This window comes from Musca domestica, unplaced genomic scaffold (genome assembly GCF_030504385.1).
Source record: "Musca domestica strain aabys unplaced genomic scaffold, Musca_domestica.polishedcontigs.V.1.1 46, whole genome shotgun sequence".
In the NCBI taxonomy this organism is placed as follows: Eukaryota; Metazoa; Arthropoda; class Insecta; order Diptera; family Muscidae; genus Musca; species Musca domestica.
This window is the reverse complement of record NW_026712336.1, coordinates 6,334,603-6,357,175: the sequence shown is the minus strand read 5'-3', so window position 1 is coordinate 6,357,175 and position 22,573 is coordinate 6,334,603. Positions and strand designations below refer to the sequence as shown.

At 35.9% G+C, this 22,573-nt stretch overlaps 1 protein-coding gene across 1 annotated transcript in view; it reads left to right on the top strand.

The window, feature by feature from the left end:
• Nucleotides 1–1,122: 1,122 nt before the first annotated feature.
• The window catches only part of LOC101898649 (uncharacterized), a 129,439-nt gene continuing 107,988 nt past the window's right edge, over nt 1,123–22,573 (top strand). Inside the window, exons 1-2 of the mRNA XM_059127621.1 lie at nt 1,123–1,449; nt 8,052–8,839. The gene's annotated coding sequence lies outside the window, so the exon portion shown is untranslated. The remainder of the gene's footprint in view (nt 1,450–8,051; nt 8,840–22,573) is intronic.

The window sequence follows — 22,573 nt, the reverse complement described above, 5'->3', positions numbered from 1 at the left end:
GCGTCAAGAAACTTAAACGAAGGTGTCGCGTGTGCAGACACTATCTAGTGACTACCATCGGATAAAACAGTGATAGTTTGCCATCATTTACGAGTTGAACATAAATAAGACTTTATTCTATCTGAGGAATATAAGACACTGTGGCGCAGTGGTAAGCATGCCGGCTTTGCTCTCTGAACACCTCGGTTCGATTCCCAATCCAGACATCACATTTTTAAAACGAAAAAAAAATGTTTGAGAATTTCATCTAATAAGCAGTAGTTCTATGCAAATGAACATTGGAAAAAGAGACAATAACAATAAAAAAATAATAAATGCTTAAGTCTGGAGTAAATTTTTTTTTTTTTGTTTTTTCACTTCCAATAACTATCGAGGAAGTGACTTCCACGATTTTTAGAAAACTATCGCGGGCGTGGTTCATCTCTTCCCGAAGGATGATCCTTCCGGGGTGAGAAATCAGACGCGATGATTTCAATCGCTTAGGCGTGACTTCTAAGTGATTTGGGGGATAGATTTTGCTTGCTGGGAATAACGAAAAGAAAACCACTAGTGGGAGTGTGAGAGTGTGAGAATAGAGAACTTACAGTTGTTTTGCTGGGAGGCAATGTTAAAACATATGTTGGTGGCTGGCTCTCTCTCTCTCATTTTCTCTCGTTGGCTCATTGTGGGTGCTGTGGCGGCCAATAATAAAAAGAAACAAACAGATGCTGTAAAAGAGATTGTGGCTTACTTGAGTTAATAGTGAGACACAAACGGTAACGGCAGATTTAATGGGAGCGGAGAGTAAATTTAAGCTGTTAATTTTGTTGCCTGTGTTGTAAAAATTGTTCATAATTTAAGTAATTTGTTGCTGTTATTGTTATTGTCAGCAAGTTATTAGCGGATTTCCGTTAAAGCTTTCTTCCCTCATTACTAGCGTTATGATTTTTCTCCCCCCCCACACACACATCAATGGTGGGTGGGAAAAAGCTTTTTTTACTCTCATGCTCAGGCTCTCCCACTCATAGGGATTATGCTCTCGGAGGATTACATTTCCTAATTTGGTGGGCCGCATAACGGTGAAAGCCCAACAAAAAGAGTGAATCGAAATCATTGTCACTCATACGTCCAGCTGGACGACAACAATTTTTGTGTCAGTTTTCTGTGAAATGTTGCGCAAAGCAGATAAATGCGTAGCGAATCTTTGAATAAATTTAAATTAAAGCAAAGCAAAAAAAAAAAAAAATACAAACAACAAAAACAAATATCAGTTTAAGCAACAGCAACAGCAGCATCAGCATTACAATAACAACAAAAACAATAAAAATTTAAAAAAAAATCTGAAAATTCTGGAAGAAAAATTTTTGCTCAATTTAAAAATGTGAAAAAATCGAAATTTTCATTCAAAATTTATTTTCAAATGCTCAACGCCTCTGCTTTGAACCAAATTGGAAACGGAAGTGAAAAAATGTAAAAATAAATTTCATTTAAAATTTAATTAAAGTTACTTGGAAAAAGCAAAACGAAACGATTTGAAAAAAAAAAACAGGCACCTACTTTTTGTTCGCTCTCTTCCTTTGCAAAACCAGAAAAACGAAGGCTAAATTTCCATTCGTTATTGTCCCGTTGTGTTGTTGGTCTTAACAATTTTCGTGTTGTTCGTGCGTATTGCCAACGATGATGTATTTTGTGTGCGAGTGTGTGCGTGTGTGTGTGTGTGTGAGCGAGTGCTACGCTATCCCGTGTGTGCGGGTGTCAGATATGTAGATGTGTGTGTGAGTGCGTTTGAACATACAAAGTTGTAAGGATATGTTGTTGATGTTGGTTGTTTGTCACCCACTCCCCTCCTTCTGCTTCTCATCCACAGCTTCGCTCACTTAAAGAGAGTAGAGACATTCGATATGTGCTTGGCTGGTATGGTATGGCATGGCATTCAATGTAGATAGGTCCTGATTCCAAATGCTGAGGTTGTTACTGAGGTTGCAAGGAAGGTATTTTCAAGCTCATTCATTCATTTTTCCCACACATACATATACAAGGATCCACCTACACACACGTACGGAGACATATAATTGTGTGTGTGTGTGTTGTTTTATTTCATTTCTTATATGTATATTGTTTTGTTATTGCTTTCCCAGTAAATTGTTGTTGTTGGTGTTTTGTTTTTGGTTTAAGTTTTCAGTGCCACTGTGTCGTTGGTGGCTTCCGTACACACCTCGATCCCCTCTCTTTGCTAGGAAGATGGATTTGATTGTTGTTATCCTTAACCATAGGTAGCTTTGGGTTTTTTTTATTTGTTAATTTTGCTCCTGGCAATGTTAGTTTTTGTTTTTTCTTTTCTCATCTTACTTTTACAGATGTTTTTGTTGTTGTTGTTGTTTTTTCTCTGCACACAAACTACAATTTTCTGGATTCGCTCTTGTCAATGACACAGCGAATGCGAGCGAGCCAGCAAAAACAAACTGGATTTATGTCAAAGTCATTATAAGTAGGTTTTTATCTTTGTTTGAATCTATTTTGGTGTTTTTTTTTTTCTTCGTTATTTATTTATTTGACTTTTTTCTGCTGCGTATATTTAAAGTAATTCCATTCGATTTTCATTAAGTGAAATTACAGTTATTTGTCGAAGTTCATTGCGAACCAAGTTGTAATGTTGTTTGAAATGAAATTCAAGACTTTTGGGGAACTTGTTTTTCCAAGAAGCCAAGGGGACACTTGTTTGAAATTTTTGTTGGGTTTAACTTTCCATTTTTTATTCGCTTGAAATGTTTGAGTATACACTTTTTCATAAAACCTGAAACTTATAATTTTCTCTTCTACTTAATTTTAAAAAAGGTTTATATTGCATTAAAGTTAATAATACTTTATCATTATTTGTTTCTAGGCTGTAGGAAAGATAAGGCTCAGCCCTTAAAATTTTATCAATCATTTTTAATAGCAATACTACAACAAAATCAACTCAACAAGAACCGCATAGAAATTTGTTATTTTTTGGTAATGCTAGTGTAAGATTTATATATCTAACTAGTAAGGAAAGGGTGGAACCGACTATATGATACCCTACACTACTATGCGTATTTAGTAGAGCTTCTATAACAAAAAATGTTTATTTTGGGAATAGTCACAATTTGGAAATATCCAACTCTAAATCGGTTTCAACAAATTTCACGGAAGCTATTGTACCTCTGGTACCAAATAACATTGCTGTATAGTGCATGATATGACTTCGATAAGGAATATATTCAAAAATATTTATTGCAGTAATAGATATTCCGCACCGAGTTTCACCAAATGGAAAAATTCGTTTGAATATGAAAAAATCTATTCAATTTGGGCTGATATTACATAAATGGTGGTGATCGGATGAAGATGTCGAAGTTTTATAAAAATCTGAACCAAGTTATAATTATATCTGAACCGATTTTCACCAAATTTGGTGTGCTTACATCTAGACTGATTTCGGTCGGTTGTGTCACAATTCACTCCATTTGGGCTAATATTAGCCATTTGGAACTCGAAAACCCTGAAATCGGATAAATATATATAGGGGAGCTATATCCAAATCAGAACCGATCTCGATAAAATTTGGCAGATGTATTTTCGAACAGTATCTGATGTACGGTAACAAATATTATTGTTGTGGAGTGCAAATAACGCATGTGAAGAACTTATAAAGCCAAATCGGATGAAACACATACATGGGAGCTATAGCTATATCTGAACCGATTTTCCCCAAATTTGATTTACTTACATCTAGACTGAATTCGGTCGGATGTGTCAAAATTCAAGTTATTTGGACTGATATTGGCCATATGGTGCACAATTAACCCGAAATCGGTTGAAGATATATATGGGAGCTATATTTAAATTTGAATCGATTCTCGCCACTTTCAAAGGGATTCGTCCTTGGATCAAACAAATATTGTTTTGTAAATGTCATCTCAATCGGATAATAAATGCGATCTGCATTTTGCTCGCAAAAATAAGTCGACTCAGAAAGTGATTCTATGAGGATCTTCAAAAGTTACTATGGGTCTATCTCGCTTCCTTCTCCATGTTACAAACAAATTCACATAGACATAACACCCTTACCACTATGTGGTGTAGGGTATAAAAACAAAGAAGAACTATTGTTTTTCAAAGAACAAATAATTTTGTTTTTTTTTTTCTCTTGACACCTCCTTTCCCCCAGTTTTGGTTATTCTAAACTTTAACCCTTTGTGGAGGAGGTAACAGAAGGAATGGTTCGATCTCTACCATCATTATAACATATCTTGTGTTGATGAACATATTGAGATGTGCCAAGTATGGAATGGAATCGGATATTAATTTCGCGTTTTATGAGCATCATGGATATTCAAACTTTTAACCCTTTGTGGAGAGGTACCAGAAGGAGTAGACCTTGGATTAATAAAAATATTGTGATATGTGTAATTTGAAGGCTATTGGACATTTTATCAGAGTTATAATTATTCCAAATTTTGCCTGTTTGTGGGGGAGGTACTTGATGGAGTAGACCGATATTGTCCATTTTCGCTCCTGACCTAGCACTGATGCAAATATTAGGATGTGCAAAGTTGGAGCAACCTCGGATTATCTTTTCTTTTTGTGCTGCAAATAATTTTCTTTGAAAATGTTGCATTTTATGTGGCAGGTACCAGAAGGAGTGGGTCGATATTGCCCATCTCCAAACTCGATCTAAGTATGTATCAAGTTTAATCAAATCGAATATTCCAGTCGAGAGTTATCGCGAGCAACAGCCAGCCACATCGCTAGATCGACTCTAAATGTTCTGAAACGGATTTGGTCCAAGGAGACCTGGGGTCTAAAACCGTTGAGGCACGTTTTGGCGATATCAGATGATATACACCCTCTCTAGCTTTATGACGGAGGATGTAATTAGCATCAGGTTTGACAAATTGAGAAGGAAGCGAGATAGATCCATAGTTTATTTTGATGATCTGCATAGTATCAAATTCTGAGTCGATTTATGCATGTCCGTCCGTAAATGTATTTTTGTAGACAGAGTACGAATTGCAATTATTGCCTGATCGAGATTAAACTTTGTCATCATTACATTTTGTTCGGCCCAAGGGCGAACCCTATTGAAATTGGAGATAATCGTTTAGAACTCAGATATAGCTCCCAAAAATATCTTCGTCCGATTTGCATTTTATTGTGCATCAAATATGCAATATGAGTTCAAATAGGTTGGAGTTTGGCACGTACAATGAACTTGAGCATAGTGACTAGTTATAGCAATAGCTGCCATATATATTCTTCATCCGATTTTTTACTTTTGTCCTCCACAGTCGTAATATACACCCTGTAACAACTTTATTCGGAGAAATGAATCAAATACAGCTCAGGTATACCCTAGCCAAATTTTTTAATTTTTTCAAAAAATTTCAAAATGTTTGCCCAAGGCTTTTATACACCCCCCAGAATATTTTCGCGATAATATTCGGCATTTATTCTGATGCCACGGTCGATTAATACGAGCGGAGAGAGACCATCGGCTGTTATGGCGGCCCACACCATCACCATGGCCGGCGCTTGAGTTCTGGTGGCCAACCGAAGGTGCACATTTCATCTGACCTCTTTGGCAAGTAAACACGATCATTTTCTTTGTTTACAAACTGCTGGACAACGAATGTTTTCTCATCGGAGAAAACCAAATTCGGCAGTTCACCACTTTCGATCAAGCGAAGCAACTCTCTAGCTCCTTTGAGTCTATTTTCTTTCCGTTGCGGTGTAAGTTTTTGCACTTTTTGGAATTTCAATAGCTTTACCCCGAGCTCATTTTTCAATATTTTCCGAATGGAATATTGCGATATGTTCAGCTCACGAGCCATTTTTCAGTCGCTTCTTTACTTTTCGAACCATTTCTGCTGATGTTGCTGTTTTCTTTCATCCACTTCCTTGACGTCGGGCTACGCTACCAGTATCACGGTAACGAGCGATGGTACGAGACACAAACGATTTATTCACCTTTAAATGCTGGAGTGCTCTAACGATAGCCACTTATGGTTTTCCAGCCACATATAAAACCAGTAAGGAAAGCTCAAAAGTCGGGCGGGGCCGACTATATGATACCCTACACCACTATGCATATTTAGTAGAGCTCTCGTAAAAAGTTTTATACAGGGCATTTCAGAGCTCTATGAGATATTTGGTACAAAATCAAAATCTATCTAATTCTATCGTGCATTTTACGAACTATAGCTATCTCTGAACCGGGTTTCTCCAAATTTTACGTATTAGCTTCTAGACTGAATTCGGTCTTATGTACGAAATTCAGGTATTTGGGCTGATATTGACCATTTAGTGCACATTTAACCCGAAATCGGATGAAGATATATATGGGAGCTATTACCAAATCTGAACCGATTTCGGTAAAATTGATGTACTTGCTTCTAAGCTGGTTTCGGTCGGATTTGCCAAAATTGATGCTATTACGGCCATTTGGTGGTCAATCACCCGAAATCGGATGAAGATATATATGGGAGCTATATCCAAATCTGAACCGATTTCGATAAAATTTAAAACAGCTATTTCTGTGCTCCATCTAATTCCTGGTACCAAATATCACGGTTGTGGAGTGCATAGTAGGGATGTGAGGGACTTAAAGAACAAATCGGATGAAAGATATATATGGGAGCTATAGCTATATCTGAACCGATTTTCTCCAAATTTGATATACTTACTTCTAGGCCGAACTCGGTTGGGTGTGCCAAAATTCAGGTAATTTGGACTGATAGTGGACATTTGGTGCACATTTAACCCGAAATCGGATGAAGATATATATGGGAGCTATATCTAAATTTGATCCGATTCTCACCAATTTCAATAGGGTTCGTCCTTGGGCCAAAAATATATTGTTTGGAAAATTTCATCTCAATCGGATAATAAATGCGACCTGCATTTTGTTCACAAGAATACATGGACAGACGGACGGACGGACGGACAGACGGACTGACATGCATAAATCGACTCAGAAAGTGATTCTATGAAGGTTCTCAAAAGTAACTATGGGTCTATCTCGTTTCCTTCTCCATGTTACAAACAAATGCACAAAGACATAATACCCTTACCACTATGTGGTGTAGGGTATAAAAATCACACAATCACGCTTGAATTCCAGCACAAATAACTTTTTTTCTGGAAAATTCTCACAAAAATGCTTTGGTACGCTTGTCAGCAATATATTGTGCTGTCACTGGAATAATTTTAACAGATGTCGGACAAGTGACTTAGAAATGACAGCAGTCTGAAGTTGGTTGGTATATGTTTCTTCTTATTTTGTATTAAAGTGTCTCGCACCCGTAAAATGTTCTCCACAACAACGATATTTGGTCCCATCTATTAGATACAGCATAGAAATACCTCTGCCAAATTTTATAGAGATCGGTTTAGATTCATATTTTAATTCTACTTCTCGTTTGTTGTGCCTAAGATTTGTAATATCAGGTCAAATAAGATGGATTTTAATGAATATCAAATTTAGTAGAAATCGATTTAGAGAAGAATATACCTCCCATATGTAAGTTCATTTTGCCTTTAAATTATAAATCCTATAGCCTTAATACACATTCACAAATTATCATAGTTGGTATGATTAATGTTTATAAATTCCCCATAAAAAACGTTTATTTGTTACGAGTAGCTCTACTAAATATGCGCAGTGATGTAGGGTATCATAAAGTCTGTCCCAACTGACTTTTGGCCTTTCTTTACTGATTTTATTTTGTCCTCTGCTGGTATATAACTCTCTATCTTCGTATGTGTATTTAAGGGCTTTGTCTCAAACCTTACATGTACATAAACGACGGTGAGCCGAAAGCACGCACACACATATATCTTGTGTCTCTGTTACTCATTACTAAATTCTGAGGAAATGATTACTGTGACACTAAATTTTTTGTTGGAATGTAACATACTCTTCGATTGGACGTCTTCGGGGTGTGTTCACCCGTTACAGAATTATCGAGTGGATATTAGAATTCTGTATTTTTTCTTAAATCAATTTTCGAAGCCATTATTTAAATTTCCGCCTCTTTTGAATTTTGCAGTACTAATTGAAATCGAAATGAAACTAATTACAAAACTAAGTACCTGTGGATAATACAAAACCCCAAAAAACAATTCTGCAAACATTGTTTTAAAACAATTCACTAAATGAAACTCAGCCAAGCGAATTCTTCAATTGCATAAGTGTTAAAAAAAAGGATATGAAAACATTTTCCAAAAAAATATAATTTAATTTAACCTCCACACAAATAAACCACCACCAGCAATTAAGAGCAGTGTTGGTAACTTATTAATTAAGCCAAACAAAAAAAGTATAACTATCTTCATACTCACACAAACAAAAAAGAAATATTTAATCAAAATCAACAAGTTCCATAAAAGACAAAGACAATAAACAACAAGTTCAACAAAAACAACAATAAATAAATTAAACTCTTAACCAGGCGACAAAGCAGCACTTTTATTGTCCCTTCGGGAAGTGACAATTTTCATTCAGCTATTTAAAATTTTTAATGAAATTATTTTGAAAAGGCGACGAAAAAAAACTAAAAATTTCATATTTAATTTTCATGCAATTCAAAGCACGAGTCCTTCAACTTAAACTACGTTGTTGACTATTGATGCCACACATACGAGAGTACATACAACACAATACCCAACTGTGCGAGTGTGTGTGAATGTACACATGAGGACAATCTCTTAGAATTGTATTTACTGGACAATAAGCATAGGAACAACAGCAACAACTACTACAACATGAAATAAATGCGACATCGTCGACGACGACAACAATGACGATGACAACAAAAGCCACAATAGTATGCATATGGTAAGTACACGTGTTATTAAATATACATACATACATACGTATACGACATACAATAATGTACACAAATATTCATATATGCTACATGTATGTGTGTGACTACACATATTAACACACACGCTTACACACATAGTCATATGCGTACTTTTTTTGTTCGCAATGAGACATAATAACAAACAAAGCTCATAAAATGTTACAGTATCCGTTTAACTTATTATTACCCATATTCAAATGGGGGGAGTGTTTTGTAAAATTCACCGGAAAAAAATTGATGAATTGTTGGTAATTTATAAATTTGAAGATATTCAAGAATAATAGGCTGGCAGAATTGTGTGACTAGAATGGTTTAAAAACCAATCTAGCATATAAACTAGTTAAAACGCAAGCATGGTTGGAAATAAGGAGGATTTCTAAAAGTAAAAATAGCACTATTTTCAGCCAACAAGATGAGCAAATGAAAACATTGGAGAATATGCCCGAATGAACCCGTTTCAATTTTTTTTTTGGCAGGACTTATTTATTCCTAATAATCCCAAATAACATTCTAAATAGAAGTGGATGTCAATGCATAAAATCTGAACGAAATCTCTCAAATACCCAAAAAACCCTGAATAGGAAACTTTACCAAAACGTAATACGATTTTTTTTCAAATGAGAATCCCAAATATTAAACTATACCTATTTGCGGTATAGAATAGAATACAAACCATCAATATTTTAAGCCGTTACAATGGAGAAATGCCAATGGCAAAAACTTAACATATTTGTTTGTTAACGGAATGTGAACTCCATATACATACTATATCTAATTCTGTTTCGAAATAATATCAATATTTCAAAACGTGAACCGATTTCGATTTTATGCAGAGTTGACGAACCAAATGTAAACTTCTAATACCAAATTATACCTATTTCCATTGCCAAATGTGAACAAGCCTAACAAAATACCTGAAATCGGTCGGAATCCTGTTTTTTGAGGCCATAAGATACCAACCCAGATACCAACATTAGCTAATTCCTCTGAAATAATGAAGACCTGAAAGTTTTCTTCAAAGAAAAATAATAAGACTTAAATTTGTAAGATTTGAGAAAACCACGAGAGTAGAATATTTTTTTACAAAAAATCAAAGAAAAACAAGTAAAAACGCTGTAAGTTCGGCCGGGCCGAACTTTGAATACCCCCCCACCATTTGGTAAAAAATTAACAATTTTCAAAAAAATAAAATCCCTTAAAAATCTGTTAAAATCTTGAAAATACCTAATGTAGCCGTATATTAGAGTCTATACGACGATGTGGACCTGCATAGGTAACTTTTGTCACAAGCTAAAATCATCAAAATACCGAATATCGGGGGGTACCGTTATATGGGGGCTATACCAAGGCGTGGACCTGCACAGACAACTTTCTGTGATAGGCTGTAGCATCCATTATGAACTTCAAATGCAAAATGTGAAACAATTCCGGTAAATAATGCCGCTTAAATCATCAAAATGCCGAATATCGGGAGGTACCGTTATATGGGGGCTATACGAAGACGTGAACCTACTTTACCCATTTTCTGTTTTATGCTGTAGTATCTATTAAAAACGTCAAATACTAAAACTGAAACAATTCCGGTAAATAATGTCGCTAAAATCATCAAAATACCGAATATCGGGGGGTACCGTTACATGGGGGCTATACGAAGATGTGGACCTACTTTACCCATTTTCTGTTTTATGCTGTAGTATCTATTAAAAACGTCAAATACTAAAACTGAAACAATTCCGGTAAATAATGTCGCTAAAATCATCAAAATACCGAATATCGGGAGGTACCGTTATATGGGGGCTATACGAAGACATGGAACTACATAGCCCATTTTCTGTCTTAAGCCGTAGCATCTATTATGAACTTTAAATATTAATTTTGAAACAATTCCAATAACAAATGTCGCTAGAATCATCAAAATACCGCATATCGGGATGTACCGTTATATGGGGGCTATACGAAGACATGGACCTACATGGCCCATTTTCAATACCAAGAGTCCTGCAGACATAGTACACATTTGAATAAAATTTTATCAACCTACTTCATTTCGTTCGGAAGCTAGAGTGATTTCCACAGACGGACAGACGGAGAGACGGATAGTCGGACGGACATTCATAAATCGACATATAATTTTATGCTGATCAAGAATATATATACTTTGTGGGGTCTAAAATGTGTATTTCGAGGTGTTACAAACGGAATGACAAACTTAATATACCCTCCATACTATGGTGGAGGGTATAACAAAATAAAAAATAGAAAAAGTAGTCAGGCTTAATCCTATTATTGTTGTTTTTATAAAAACGACATTTGTTTATTAGTGGAGAAATATGGTAATGTTTATTAGGTCGTAGGGAATACCTAGGTTTCGGAAAGAGCCACCAATCTTCATTGTTTTTGTCTGGAATATTCTACCCAGGATTTATTTTAATAATAAACAACTTTTTTACCCATGTGACGAGATCGTAAGTTCAATAGAAGAGGAACCATAGAATTCAATTAAACCAAAATTCTTATGGAAAATCTTCCAAATCCTAAATGCAGAACTTCATTTTATTAAACAACATACAATTTCAATTGAAGCTATTGAAGAACAAAATGATTAATTCTTGTCGATAAACGTAGAAGAACATAATAAAATACGATGTGTAGCGCAAAGTATTTAAAGGTTAGCCTTAGCCTTAGTTTCAGATATCAGCAGCCCTTCCATAGATATGTATTCAATACTTTTTCTATATTCAAAAATCTTTCAAGGCATCTAAAAGATTTTCGGCTTAATCTAACATACTAATACCTAGTGTTATGACTAAGTTCTTCCATCGACTAAATTTTCAGCAAAAAATAAAAAAAAAACTAAAACTAATTATTTTTGAGTTAAGCTTAAGTATTGTGAAATAATCACATATCTCCGCATACGTCCAAGCTATGTGACTATTCTGCATCCAATTAAAATATGAACATTAAAACTGCATCTAAACTGGTACAGAAATTTTAAGATATAATCACAACATATCCAAATCTTCAAAATACATCAAAATTGGCAAAGTCTCTTATTGATCAATATCCTGCTGTATCTCGATCCGCATATAAAATTTTAAAGTTCGCTCAATAATAATTCCTATTCAGTACTTTTAGAAACCTTACTGTCCGAGTTACCTCATGCTTAATTTCTATAGTCTCTAAGTTCTTTTCAGAAGCTTTTTAATAAAATTTTTATATATCTTGTCGTTTTCAACCCTTTTCAATAAAGAAATGACCCTCATGCCAATAGTAGCCTTATTCTTTTGCAATAACACATTTCTGATTCCTTTAAGAGCCAAAAATGTTCGATTTTTCAAATCGTATTTTGAATAAAATTCGGCAGACGAAATTACATTCCATCAGAAGGCCAACTTTAACCGTACACTAATTTTAAATTTGGTACCCTCAGCCTTATGGCTAGATAGGGTATATATCAAAGCGTGCGTAGTCAAAATAATGGTTTTAGACTCTAGGTCTCTTTGGACCAAATCCGTTTCAGTATGTCTGGCTGGGCGCACGATAACTCTCGAAGGGAGTATCCGATTTGGTCCAAACTTGGTACATCGTAATATTATTATCTAATTTAGGTCGAGTTCGGAGATGGCCAATATCGATCCACTCCTTCTGGAACCTCCCCCATAAAAGGTCGAATTAAAAATTAAAAAACAATAATTTACTGCACAGAAATAGAAATGATAATACGATTTTGTTCCAACTTTGCGAATGCTAATATTTTCATCAGTGCTATGTCAGGTGCGAAAATGGACAATATCGGTTCACTCCATCGAGTACCTTCACCTCAAAGGGTCAAAATTTTGAATAATTAAAAGTCTAATAAGATGTGATATAAGAGGCCGATTGTCTTCAAATTACACACATCACAATATATGTATTAACCCAAGGTCTGGGGTGGATATGGAATATATCGGTCAACTCCACCAAGTGCCTCCCCCACAAAGGGTTAAAATTTTGAATAATCATGAAGCTCATAAAACACGATTCCATTCAGTCTTGGTTCATCTAAATGTTTCCATAAACGCAAGATCTGTTATAACAATGGTAGAGATCGGACCATTCCTTCTCGTACCTCCCCCTACAAAGGTTCATAGTTTTGAATAACCAAAACGATTATAAATTCCGAAATACGCATCCGGTTCTCTTCATATTTCGCACATCCCCTTACTTCTACTAACGCAATACATCGGAATACATCGGTTCACTTCTTGTGGTACCTCCCCCACAAAGGGTCAAAATTTGAAGAAGGAATACATCGATCCACACCTTGTGGTACCTCCTGCACAAAGGGCCAAAATTGTAATATCCATAAAATGCGAAATTAATAACCGATTCCATTCAGACTTGACACATCTCAATAAATCCATCAACACAAAATCTTTTATAAGAATGGTAGGGATCGGAAAATTTCTTATGGTACCTCCTCCACACGGGGTTTATGATTTTAAAAAGAAAAACGCTCAATGAAAGCGATGTAAGCATGCAACCCTCTTCATATCTCACACACATAAATATTTTTGCTAACACAAGATCTGATGTGAAGATGCTATATATCTGCGAACCCCTTCTGGTACCTCTCCCACAAAGGGTCACAATTTTCAATACTTTTATCGGTCATAATTTGCGAAACAATGCATCGTTTCTTTAAAACTTGCGATATCTAAATATTTCTCTCAACCAGAGACCTGAGATGATTACGGAATTTATGATTTCGCATAAAATTGGATATAAATGTTCGATTTTCTTTTAATTGTGCCTATACCAATATTTTTATCTGTATAAGAAATATGAAAATGGATTACTTGGGATGACTATATCCGGTACCTCACACACATTTTCCAAAAATTATCACATATGTTATACAAAGTGAAGGAAGTAGTCGATATAGTCCAAACCTGGCACGTCGCAATAATTATATCATATTTATTTATGTCCGATACGAAATGAACAACATTGGCCCATTCCTGCGGAATCTTCTCCATAGAAGGACAACAATTTGAATAATCATAACAGATGTCGACATATATTTAAATAACCGAACATTGGCTGAGGGTATACATCTGATGGCAATACCGACTGCTACTTTTTAACTTGTACAAATTTTATTTCGCCTAAAACAAATTTAAGAATTCGAGTTCTAACCATACACTAATCTGTACATTTTAGTACCCTGTAGTCCTTGTCTGATGTCTCTCACCAATGGTGTCTACAATCATCAAAACCAGAATATAAGTACTTTTTAGTACGAATTTTTAAAAACACCACCCTAGTTAATGTTAAAATATATAGTAAATTTGAGAATTTTTGCCCCAAAAGTATGGCATTTTAGCCCAAAAACGTGGTTTTATCAACCTTCTACCCACAACATCGATCAGGGTCTCTTAGTGAATTTCTGACTTTGTTAGACCCACAAATAGTAATACCACCTTTAAAGTGGTCCTTCAAAGCATCTTCTACTCCTCCATAACAATAGCCCATGTATAAAAAGGCCTATAGAACGCCTTTCACGTCTCCACTGCCATTATGCCGCTCGAGGGGTTGACTGGTGGCTAATTATCCTGTATCTGCTTTACATTCAATGGTCGTTGTCATTCAATGCCTTCCATGTAAGAACAAACACGTATTGTATTATCCTTTTGATTATTTGTAGTCATGAGACCGACCACCTCCCGAATTTAATTCTCTCACTCTCTCAGGTCTACGAGTGAGCGAGAGTGTGTTTGTGTGTCGTGTCGGGTCGTATACAATTGACTCCGCCTGGCTCATTTGTATCCTTTCATCTGATGCTGTTTGCAATGCCTCGGTGTCGACCATGGCTGGTAAAGTAAACACATCACTGTGTTGGTGTTGCCGTGAGTGTATCGGTGTGTGTGTGTGTGTGTGTGTTATGATTATTTACACAAGGATTGAAGTGTAGCAACATATACAACTACTCTATTATACAATGTATGTATGTGTGTAGTTTTGTATTTGTTGGTAAATATAGCAAAAGGCAGAAGGAGGAGGAGGTGGGGGAGGTAGTTTGTAGACAAGAGTTGGAGCTATACCAACAAAAAAAAAAAGATGTGTTTTTTTCCTTTTTGCTTTCGTCTTATGTATGTCACTTGTATTTCAGACGGAATAATGAAAGTAATGTAGCCTTTTAGTGCTATTAGGTCATTTCATTTTGGAAAAGGTGTTCGTTAGAAAAATTTGTTGAATTTCCTGTTGAATCTACTCTAATTACGTTTCGTGGAAATGTAATTATGCGGAAAAAAGGGGAGACTTAAAGACATCGTGGGGTAATAAAGTTGCGTGATGATAGTGGTGGTGATGATGATGATGGTGATAATAATTATGAAGTTGATAATGATGAGAACTCAGAGCTCCCTGAGAGAGTGCGTGTATGTGAGTGTGTGGTAGACAAGGTTAATAAAATTTATAGTGGAGTTACAATAAAAGTATTTAACGTTTTTATTTGGACCATAAAGTGAACTTTGTTAACTTATATTGTAGGCAAGGTATGTGGGGGTTTTATATACTTCCAAAACACCTGTTTTATTATATAAGTTTAAGCAACTTCTTTAAAAGTACGGCAACAAAAAATTTCAGATATTAGTGGTAGTAAATATACCAGTAGGCTGGTTGCACATGGGAGTATGTACGAGGTATATGCGAACTTAAGAAATTATGAGGGAACCGTAATGAAAAGCTTCCAACAAAGATTTGAGAAAAATAAAAACTTCTAAAGGGAGGAGATTCGAGTTTAGTCTAATGGTAGTAAAGAGGATGCCGTGTCATAATCCATACGGACATAACTTCCATTACAATTATGGGAATTATGACCATTGTTTTTTCGATCATAAACCCCATAATGGAATGGGGATTATGTCTAAAAAAATCGGCCATAATACCCAGAAAGTAGCGGACATAATCCCCATTAACGTGGGGTTTGCGAACATAAAACGGCAAGTAATTTTGTTGTGTGGGAAATACCCGGTTATTCGACCCAAAAGTTCGGATACATAATCCGGGTTTTATCCCCATAATGCAATGAAGTTTATGTTTAAAAAGAAATCGGCCATAATCACCGGAAAGTAGGGGATATAATCCCCATTATTATAGGGATTGCGAACATAAACCCCATTATGGGGTGGGTGTTTTTAACCTGATTGCGGCAAAGTATTTTTTTTTTATGTGGGAAATACCCAGTTATTCAACCCGAAAGTTCGGATACAAAATCCGGGCTTTATCCGGTTCTACAAAATTTTGTACAATATGAATATCATTTGAAAGTATTATAGAGTTATGAGGATTATGAGCATTGTTTTTCCGTCATAAACCCCATAATGAAATGGAGATTACGTCTAAATAGAAATCGGTCATAGTCCCCAGAGAGCATCGGACATATTCCCCATTATTATAGGGATTGCGAATATAACGAATATAATGGGTAGGTATTTTTGATCTGATTACGGCAAAGTATTTTTTTCACCGGCTTTTCGACCCGAAAGTTCGGATACAAAATCCGGGTTTTATCCGGTACTACAAAATTCTGTAAAATTGGTAACATTTGAAAGCTTATGGAAATACCTATATCAGCAAGTAGTCATATGATTTGGTTGGATAAACCGATTCCGGAGCTATACTAGAAATTGGTATTTTAGTAGCGGAACTTTTTGAAACAACATTAAAAAACCGAAAATTGACCTATTATGGGGTATTAAGATGTGCATACTTTCCAAAATGAAATTCGTCATGTAAATCGATAAAATACCAAATATAGGGAGGTACCGATATATGGTGCCCATACCAAGACCTGAACCTGCATAGACAATTTTCTGTTACAGGCTGTAGTAACTATTAGGAACTTCAAATACGAAATTTTAAACAATTTCGGCGAATATTTGACATAAAATCGTCAAAATACCGAATATAGAGAGGTACCATTATAAGAGGACCATACGATATCGTGAACCTATGTAGATAATTCTCTTCTAGGGGGTAAAGTACTCGGAAGGAACTCAATTCCATTGAAAAACTTGGCTACAATCATCAAAGTCGGGAGGTACCGTTATATGGGGGCTATACGATATCGTGGACCGATATAGCCCATCTTCGAACTTACCCTGCCTGCACACAAAATACTGATCTCTGCAAAATATTAGCTTCCTATCTTAATATTATTAGCGTTATTACAACAGACGGAAAGGCGGAGGGGCACCGTAAAGAGTCTGTAAGTTCGAATGTATTTTAATACCGTCCACCCTGTGAGAAGTTGACTAACCTCGAAATGTGTAACGTACCAATATTAGGCTATACCAATATTGGATATTTTTATACCCTTAGTCCCATTCTGTCATTTGATGCGGCCAAATGTGCCTCATAGAAATAATGGTTTTATACCCTAGGTCTCTTTGGACCAAATTCGTTTTCAGGACATTTGGAGTCGATCTAGCGATGTCCGTCCGTCTGGATGGTGCACACGCTAACTCTCGAAGGGAGTATCCGATTTGATCCCAACTTGGTACATTGTTGGGATCCACTCCTTCTGTTACCTCTCTCACAAAAAGTCGAAATATTTTACTGCACAGAAAGAGAAAAGATAGTCTGATTTTGCTCCAACTTTGCAAATCCTAATATTTGCATCAGTGCTATGTCAGGCGGGAAAATAGACAATATAGGTCCACTTCATCAAGTACCTCCCCCATTCTAACTGATATAAAATGTGTTTGTCTTCAAATTACACACATTACAATATTTTTATTAACACAAGGTCTGTTGTGAAAATGGATTATATCGGTCTACTCCTTCTGGTACCTCCCCCACAAAGGTTCAACATTTCGAAAATCCATGAAGTTCATAAAAAGCGATTCTATTCAGACTTGGCATATCTCAATAGTCCCATCAACAAAAGATCTGGAATATTTTACCACTTCTAAAAATTATAACATATTTCATGTAAAGTGAAGGAAGTAGTCGATATTGTCCAAACCTGACACGTCGCAATATTTATATGCAGTTTATTTAGGTCCGATACGAAATGGAAAATATTGGTCCATTCCTTTGGAACCTTGTCCATACAGGGTCATAACAGAAGACAAAATATATTTAAATAAATTAACATTGGCTGAGGGTACACATCTGTTGGCAAAACCGACCCACAAGGAATCCGAAATACCAAAATATAGCTGATTTTGTTGAAAAATCTTTTTAGTACTGAAAATCGTGTGGTAACTTTAATTGGGTCGATTTCAAAAAGTGGACCCACCTTGAATGCTTTGATTTGGTAGGAAATGGTTAGATATCTTTGAAGTACCAGGAATCAGGATGCATTTTTATATGAAGGCTACATCAAAAATGTTTTAAATGGGGTCTTCGACCAATATATTCTAGGTATTACAAATGGAATGGCAAATTTAATATTCCCCTCCCCCATTTTATGGAGCAGGGTATAAAAATGAGCCTTCGAAAATTAGAAATCTACACTAAGTAAACCTGAGCAAACTTTAATTGTTTCCATCGACATGAACACTCATTCCAACTTCTTCAAATTGCCCTACTAAATATTTTATTCAACAATGCACAATTGCTTAAAACCACCATCTTATTCTGATAACCTTCTGACCTAGTGACCTTGTTGCCCCCCACCACCCACACACAAAGCCTCTTTGTGGCCATTGTAATTTTCATTTCGTTAAATTTTCTTCAATTAATAATTCATTTTAAGGAAAATGCGGCATTTAAGCCCACAACGAAGATTCCATTAAATACCATCTAAAGAGGCCAGGCAATGAGTGCCACTTTAGCTGCAGTGCCCGCTGTTGCGGTGACAGCAACCGAGAGCTGGTTGTAAATGCTTAAACCAATTTGTATGCAACATTTTGTGGCAATAATTTGTTAAGTTTTTGTTATTTTTATATCCTGCATAAAATTTCACATGGATGGTATATTGCGCTCAGTATTACGTTTGTAATTTGTTGAAATAATAATTTAAGGCTCTATGAAGTACATATATTCTTAATTTGGGCGAAATTCGGAGACAGAGACGGCCATGTGCCCTCTGCCTATATGCGGTAATTAATCCTACTTTGAATGAGATTAATCCAGATCATAAAACTTTAGCTCATTATCACGCAAAGTCTCTAAAAGGGATTGAAAATGGGCTTTTGGGTCCATGATATGTTATGGCTTAGTATCGCCCAGTCCCAATTTTATGTTCAAGGTTTCAAGAGCTCAAAATTCGATTGAGTTTCTCTCACTCTCTCTCTCCTTCTCTCTCTCTATCTCTCACTAAGTTAAAAAGAGAAATAGAGCTTAATCTATTTTATATACGATCTCCAAACTCGATCTAATCTTGTCTATAATATTACGATGTACCAAGTTTTGACCAAATCGAACACTCCCTTCGAGAGTTAATGTGCGCACCAGTCAGACAACCATCCTGAAAGACGGATGAACATCGCCTGATCGGCTCGAAATTACCTGAATCGCAAAACCGTTAATTCGATTATGCACGTTTTGACCGTATCAAATGATATATACCCCCTCTTGTCATATGGCTGAGGATACAAAAAACCTCTTGAAATCTCTTTTACTTTCAGAAGATAGGCTGATATTCTTGAGCAATTAGAGAATGTCTTAGAAGATCTTCAATAACTAGAAATTCATTAAAAGGCCTTTAAAAATCTTCTATAGCGAGAAGATGTTTAAACTACCTTCTGTGGAGTTAGGACATTTAAAAGGTTTTTATTAGCCACATTGTCAGGCCTTTTTAAACAAATGACCTTTTTATATGACTTCTATAGAGAGAATATCTTTTAAAGATATTCTGTGGACAAAGGTCTTTCAAAGGTATTATAAAGCTAGAAAAGTTTTTAAACGGATTTTATAGCCAGAGCTTTTGAAGTGGGCTTTCATAGTCAGAAGACCTTTAAAAGGTCTCCCATAGATGGGAGACCTATAGAATTTTTTTTCTTTAAGGATAATACCTCAGAACATCCCAAGAAGGCGTGCTAAGAGCAGAATACCTATAATTTATGGGTTTTATAGCTCTTCTTTAAAGAGAAGACAATCGAAAAGCCTTCTATAGAGACAAGAACTTTAAGACCTTCAAACAAGTAAAAAAGCAGCTAAGTTCGGCCGGGTGGAACTTTAAATACCCTCCACCATTTTGAAAGTACTTGAAAATTAAAAAAAAAATCAAAAGAAAAATACATCTCAAATGCAACTCATTACAGGGTGAGATAAAAAATCTGCAACAAAGTCAAACGACATAATTTTTACATTTTTTTTTTTTTAATTTTATTGAATTAAAGCAAAAATATCGGAAATAGCTTCAAATTTTAGAATAAGTTTAGATTTGTTCGAATTGGTCACATTTGGCACGAATTATGGCCTTCAAACGGCCTATGAAGCCTCCACACGCTGCCCGAATGTTGCTTTGCGGAATTTTGGCACATTCCCGGCGAAGCGCTTGCTTGAGATGATCGACATTTTGGTATTTTTTAGTGCCAACCTTGTTTTCTCCAAAAATACTCCAGACACAATAGCCCAAAGGATTGGTGTTTTGGTGACCATTTTGCGCTGGAAATGAAGCGAGGAACCTCATTTAGTAACCATTCTTGGCTGGCGCGTGCTGAATCTTGTTGGAATGTCCAAGGTCTGCGGTCAAAATGTTTGCGTGCCCAAGTCTTAAATACACCCTCCTGAATATTTTCGCCACGAGCACGTGGTCCTTCATAAGTAATTTTGTCATAGGATGTAGTATTCATTACGAACTTCCTGTACGATCTATTTTGAACTTTAAATACCAAATTTGAAACGATTCCGGGGAATAATGTCGATAAAATCATCAAAATACCGAATATCAAGAGGTACCATTTTATGGGGGCTATACGAAGACGTGTACCTGCACAGACAACTTTCTGTTCTAGGTTGTAGTATCAATTATGAACTTTAAATACGAAATTTGAATCGATTCCGGTTAATAATGTCGATAAAATGATCAAAATACCGAATATCGGGAGGTGCCGTTATATGGGGGCTATACGAAGATGTGGACCTGCACAGACAATTTTCTATCATATTCGTTAGTATCTATTACGAACTTCGAGTACCAAAGTTGAAAGAATTCCGGTGAATAATGTCGCTAAAATCAACAAAGTACCGAAATTCGGGAGCTACCGTTATATTGGGGCTATACGAAGACATGGACCTACATGGTACATTTTCTGTCTTAGGCTGTAGTTTCCATTGCGAACTTCAAGTACTAAATTTGAAACAATACTGGTGAATTATGTGGCTAAAATCATCAAAATACCGAATATCGGGAGATACCATTATATGGGGGCTATACGACGACGTTGACCTGCACAGACAGTTTTCTGTCATAGACTGTAATATCTATTACGAACTTCAAGTACCAAATATGAAACAATTCCAGTCAATAATGTCGCTAAAATCAACAAAGTACCGAAATACGGGAGGTACCGTTATATGGGGGCTATACGAAGACGTGGACCTACATGGTCCATTTTCTGTCTTAGGCTGTAGTATCCATTGCGAACTTCAAGTACCAAATTTGAAACAATTCTTGTGAATAATGTTGCTAAAATCCTCAAAATATCGAATATCGGAGGGTACTGCTATATGGGGGCTATATCAAAACTTGGACCTACATGGCCAATTTCAAATACCAAACATAGATTTGAGTAAAATTTAATCAATTTACTTCAATTCGTTCGGTAGCTAGAGTGATTTCCACAGACGGACAGACAGATAGACGGACAGACGGACGGACATCGATAAATCGACATAGAATTTTATGCTGATCAAGAATATATATACTTTGTGGGGTCTAAAATGTATATTTAGAGGTGTTACAAACGGAATGACAAACTTAATATACCCTCCATGGTATGGTGAAGGGTATAAAGAGAGAGCTTCAAAAAGGTAGAACTTCTTAAAGCTTTCCTTTAGACGGATGTCTTCTTCTAAAACCGAGATACCTTTAATAATTTTCTATAACCACAAGACCTTTAAGAATTTCTCTAAATTTAGATGGCCGTTAAAAGGTCATCTGCAGACCTTTTGGAGTTATTCTAAAGCCAGAAGTTTTATTGGTAGTTTTATGTAGTCAGAATACCTTAAAAGGTATTAAGAGGTCAGCTATGGCTAGAAAACTCTTTGAATATTTTGTATAACCGCAAGATTTTAGGAGGTCTTCTACAACCAGAGGTCTGCTACAGAGAGAATAAATATCATGGGTCCTCACTAGAGGCTCTCTTAAAGAGGCAATACCCCCTATTTTTCAAGAGGCCCTTAAATTGTCGTCTATACAAGAGAAGGCCTTTAAAAGAAGTGCCAGAAGTAAGCGTTCTTTCTACAAAGAGACTTTCACAGGACCCTCTTTAGAGAGAAAAACTTTAAAGGATTTTCTGTAATGAGAGTATCTTCAATAGTCAGCAGACCCATAAAATACATTTTTTGTGGAGAGAGGACAATATGTCAATAAAATTATTTTAAAGGTCCTGGTCGCCCTGATATGCCTTTGGTGTTTAGGTACATACTCCTCAAAACAGTAGTCCACTGTCATCATAAAAAATTTTGTTTTGACTACACATACGTACGTATGTATGCAGATTTATGGGATTTTTCTTATGCTCAAATAAAAAAAAATCGGAAAG